Below are 6000 nucleotides of genomic sequence, written 5' to 3' on the forward strand. Positions count from 1 at the left end.
AGCTGACGATAGATGGGGCTGGGTGTGCTAGTGGACCGGAGTATGCAGACTTTGAGCTGCCTGAACTCGAGACAGTGGATTTTGAATACTTTCGCTTTGACGACTCAAAGGGATTCGGCAAGTCGCTGAGCCGCTCACCGAAACTGACATGCCTTGGGTCCTACAAGCTGTGGGGACTTGGCCTGCCAGGGAAACAGTTTCACACCCTGGTCCTGCCCAACTGTGGAGCTCTGGGGTTCTGGCGCGCAGACACTCTTGAGCGTCTGAAACTGTGGGCGCCCAGACTGGATTCCCTGGACCTGAGGGCCTGCTTCGCCATCAAGGAGGTGGTGGTCCTGGACGAGAAGCCGCAGGGCTACAAGGGGGTGGACTACGTCTTTGCTGGCACGCCCAGCAGCTATGAGGTGAGCCTGCTGAACGCGCCGCGGCCCCGGGGCAACCTCCTGACACATTGGCGCTTCCGTGGATTGGAGCGTCACTCTGATGATGATGTTGATGAGGATGATGATGAGTGGAGTTTCTCCTGAGCTATGAGGTCAACCTGCTTAACACTCTGTAGCCTGAGGGCAACCTACTGACACTGGTGTTTTCATGAAGTAATGATGAGTGGACACTATTTTTTATTGTGGAGTTGCGGCTCACTCATGATGATGATGATGATGATGAGTAAAGTTTTGTTGTGAACTATGATGTCAACCTGCTCAACATGCCACGGCCAGGGGGCAACCGCCTGACAGACTTTCCGTGGAGTCAAGGCAATTAATGATATTGATGCGTGATGTTTTTTCTGAGCTGCTCTGGTTTTATTGTCATTACATATGTGTACCCTGGGGTGCAGTAGTTTTGTTGTCATTTGTTAGTTTGATTTGATTGGATAGTTTGGTTATCCCTTTTTGTTTTGCCTGATGCACATGCATTTTTGGAGTTTGTAAGCTGATGCAGCTTTATGGTCATCATGCTCGGGATGTACATGTATTATCATTGTACGTGTGTGCCTTCGAGTGCAGTAATTTTGGTTGTTAGTTTGCTTTATGATCAGAAGCATTCTTGTTTACTATTTTTTAATTCATGATTGTTGTTAGTTCGGTTTAGTTTGATTGCAAGGCTTCCATTCCTGTTTGCTAGTTCTTAATTGATGACTGTTGTTTGTGATATTTGCCAGAACTTTTTTTTAGATACATGTGCTTTGGTTCTGATGTCGCTGCTTGGGTGGTTTGAAGGTGGTGCATCATGCACTACGGTCAGTTTTATTTGTCGGCCTACTTTGTTTGAATTGCTAGGTTTCCTAATTCTTGCCAAATTTTAGTTAGTGGTTGTTTTGACAGTTGCACAGGTTTAGTTGTTGGCAAACATTGAGGCAAGTTTACTTCTCACACTTGTTTTTTATTTTATTTTATTTTTTTTAGCCAAGAGCTGCTTTATTGAGAAGCTAAGTTTGGGTTATATCCCAAATATTTTATTTTGTTTTTTGAAGTAAGGATATTTGACTGGTTCTTGTTTTGTTAGTCTTATAAAATTACAAATTGTTTTCATGGCAATGGCCTCTATAATCTGATCTTTGTCTTAGTTTATTTGATGGTTTTGTCCGACTTGCTGAGGTTTGCATAATTATCAGATTTTTTTCTTTAATTCTTGTTTTTTCTTGCTTGGTAATGGAAGCTTAATAAGACGGAAACATTGAACGGAACCTAAGTAAAACTATTTTTTTACCGAACAGGATGTGTTGTCACTTTTAAAGTGTGTCACTACCCATATGCATATGTGCAAGTTTCAATTTTTATCAAAGAAATAATTTTTTTCCCAGGTACTTTTCTGCATGTGTTCTGGCATTTTAAAATTTGAAAAGATATGTGGTGGGAGTAGGGTATTTTTTCTTGAACCTAGAGCAGTTCTGAGTCACTTATAATTTGCTGTTTCAAAGAAGCAGGCGTGTTTCACCAGATGCCAAAAAAGAGACAGAGTTCACTCCCTTGCATTGATTTATCATCTGGGCCACAGGCTTTTCCAACATTTTTACATCTGTTAGTAGTAATTGCAGCAGTAAAATATTTTTGTGCAGAGAAATACAGTTTTCACAATTCTTTGGTGTTAGTATGTGAGCGTGAATGTACAAGTACGTGTGTGTGTGTTGTGCTTGAATGCACAGTACCCTCATTGTTTAGCATATTCACAGCACTTCCTTCAGTTGCTACACCTAAAAACTGCCTTGAAAACTCCTCTTCAATACTTCTGATTGACATAATTATAATCACTGAAAAATAAAATGAGTGGGCCAGGGGCTGTTCAACACAGAATTAAGACATACAAGGACCAGTTTGTACTGCAAGGCAGCGGAAGGGCTACTGGGGATAATCAGGGAAAACAAGAAACAGATGTACACACATAAATGGGTTATTGTCACTGTTTAAAAAATTATGAGTATATGATCTGTAAGAAAAATGTTGGTGTTTCCTTTATTATGGGATGATTCTTTTTTCTTTTCCCCTTGAGGTTAGGCCAAATTAATTGTCTGCAGAAAAGTTCATCCAGTTCTTGGAGTTGTGTTTTTATTATTATTATTTTTCTTACAAGGATCTGTCATAGGAAACAAACATATTGGCGCCACAAGATTGATGTCTCCAAACAAACTCACGACTTTTACAAATGAAAGAGTAACTACACTAACGTCAATGATGAACAATCATAATCAAAACATCACCAGACATACTTGTACGAAACGGGCGCATCAGTTTTGGCAGAGGCATATCATCTTGTAATGTCTGTAGTTATGGTAAATGAAGGTATTCCTTTTTTACATTTAGTCAAGTTTTGACTAAATGTTTTAACATAGAGGGGGAATCGAGATGAGGGTCGTGGTGTGTGTCTGTGCGTGCGTGTGTGTGTGTAGAGCGATTCAGACTAAACTACTGGACCGATCTTTATGAAATTTTACATGAGAGTTCCTGGGTATGAAATCCCCAAACGTTTTTTCATTTTTTTGATAAATGTCTTTTATGATGTCATATCCGGCATTTTGTAAAAGTTGAGGCGGCACTGTCACACCTTCATTTTTCAATCAAATTGATTGAAATTTTGGCCAAGCAATTTTCGACGAAGGCCGGACTTTGGTATTGCATTTCAGCATGGAGGCTTACAAATTAATTAATGACTTTGGTCATTAAAAATCTGAAAATTGTAATTACAATTATTTTTTTATGAAACGATCCAAAATTACTTTTATTTTATTCTTCATCATGTTCTGATTCCAAAAACATATAAATATGTTATATTCGGATTAAAAACAAGCTCTAAAAATTAAAAATATAAAAATTATGATTAAAATTAAATTTCCGAAATCGTTTTAAAAACAATTTCATCTTATTCCTTGTCGGTTCCTGATTCCAAAAACATATATGTTTCTATATAAAGATATGATATGTTTGGATTAAAAACACGCTCAGAAAGTTAAAACGAAGAGAGGTACAGTAAAGCGTGCTATTCAGCACAGCGCAACCGCTACCGCGCTGAACAGGCTCGTCACTTTCACTGCCTTTTGCACTAGCGGCGGACTACGGTCATTGTGAAAAAATGCAGTGCGTTCAGTTTCATTCTGTGAGTTCCACAGCTTGACTAAAATAATGTAGTAATTTCGCCTTACGCGACTTGTTTTCTTTTCTTTGTTGCGTACCAAACGGTTTACGTACCAAACGGTTTAACGCGCAGCCGCATTAGCACTGGTTTGAGGACTGGCGGGCAGTCAGTGTAGGGCTGTGCAGGGGTGGTGTTTAAACTGTTGATAATTATCCTAGAGCACGTGTTCATTGCAACTGAATATAGGTCATTCCAAAATCTTGTCCTAAAAAAAGGCCTACATTCTGGCAGCGCAACACGGTGTCATAGACCTATATCTAATACTAGAATGAATACCCGCTTCGCCGGGTAGCCGGCTTCGCCGGGAAGAAGTACTTAGAGCCGTACGCCGGCTTCGCCGGGTCCGAACAATGGACCCGCCAAGCTTAGGTCCCTCCCAGATTCGTGGAATGGGAACAGCACGAAAATGATTCAGTGGCCATAATGCCATTCCTGACCATATCGAGTCCCATCCTTGTCGACGAATGTAACCGTGTTAATCACCTTTGGAGGCGAACTCCACTCAAACAGGACTGAGCAAGTTATGGCTTCTAAAAGGAAGGCCAGTACATAAATTTACACAAAAGCCGCCAGACCACATCACAAACAGAACTGAACAATGCACAGGTGTTGCTCACATAGAGACACACACACACACACACACACACACACACACACACAAAAACACAGAGAAGCCGTATCTATAGAGAGATAGATGACAGTGTATTTTTCGCGTGGCTATAAATTGATTCGACCTTTGCACTTTTACAGTGAGGATAATTTACGGGTCCAATTTACGTTCTGGACACTGCGTTGACCTTCTAAAAATAGTAACAGTAACAGAACGCCGGGAATATCCGAAGACGCTCCACTCACACTATAGTGCACCATTACGAAGGAAGGGAGGTAAACGCTGAAAACCTGGAGAATATGAGAAGATAAGGAAGAGTTACTTATAATGGTGAAATGAACACAAAAACCAAAATCGATTCAGCGCTGCGCGCTGAGAGCACGTGTTGAAATATCTCATCGATGATATTGTGTCCGGGGTGTAGCTGAATACGGTGTCCAAATTTGAAAAAGATCCACCGAGAACTTTGGCTTTGGTGTGTCGGTATGGGGGCCCGGGTAGCTGAGGTGGAACCAAAATAGCTGAGGTGGAACCAAAATCGGTTCAGCGCTGCGCGCTGAGAGCACGTGTTGAAATATCTCATCGATGAGGTTGTGTCCGGGGTCTCTCTGAATAAGCCCACCAAATTTGAAGCAGATCCATCGAGAACTTTGGCCGTGCATGGCGAATACACAAATACACAAATACACAGACACACAGACACAAGTCGTATATATATATAGATAGGTCCCTGACGGTGTATACCAATATGCCGGTGTCACGATTTCATCTGTCGCCTGTGTACATATTTTCCCCTCGACATATATATACTCAAGACTGAAATGTTGTTTCCTGGTAAAATTAAGAAGTGAAATTATTTAAGGACGAAAAGCATGTCAGTTTCTTGCATGTGAAGAAAATTGGTGGTAAAATTTAATAGATTTCACCCCCAAAATCGAATTCTTCGAAAACGTGTACTGAGTGGTTACGTCCCTTGAGTAAGAAGGAAAACATTTTAGGATGAATCAAATTTCTCAAAACAAATTGGTTGGACAAATTTGGCCCCATAAATGTAAGGTACACAAGGTCGCTCATCAGTACTATCGAAGGGTGGTTTTTTGTTCAGTGTAGAGTTTATACTAGATCAACGAGGCCGAGAAGCGAAATATCAACACGGCGAAAGATGAAAACGTCACACCGGACTTGCAATTAACATCACAGTGAAAGAGAACTTGAACTTTATTTATTTATCGAGGGTAACACTGCAAAGTATACATGAGAGAGAGAGAGAGCAAACGTAACCCCCCTCCCCTCAAAAGAACAAAAATCCCCTTTGTTCTTTAAAACGCAAAACAAGAACAAAAAAACACTTAAAATTGACACGAAAATACATTTTCTGCTGTTCCAGATCAATCACGTGACGTCTATAGGTCAGTGACTGATTCAGATGAATCACGTGAAAACATGATGAAGGTTCTATTTTCAAGTCACAACGGTGTGTTATTTGTTCCGGGCAGTTCTGATTGTGGCAATATAACCCGATACGGTCCCGTGTGAGATCCACCGTCCCACTGAGTGAATCTCAAATAATGATGGTTCATCTTCTTTCAGCATGTGACGTCATTGACCTCCACGGGGACAATGCTCGCTGTGACTGGTGCCACGGGCGTCCCCTCAACTTGAAAGTAGACTCGCCCCAGTTTTACCGGAAATCACAAAAACTACCGCGAAAACTCAACAATCAGTCCGCTGTTATCTGCTGCGTGGAGAGGACTCACAAT

The sequence above is a fragment of the Littorina saxatilis genome, linkage group LG1, assembly GCF_037325665.1.
Source record: "Littorina saxatilis isolate snail1 linkage group LG1, US_GU_Lsax_2.0, whole genome shotgun sequence".
Lineage (NCBI taxonomy): Eukaryota > Metazoa > Mollusca > Gastropoda > Littorinimorpha > Littorinidae > Littorina > Littorina saxatilis.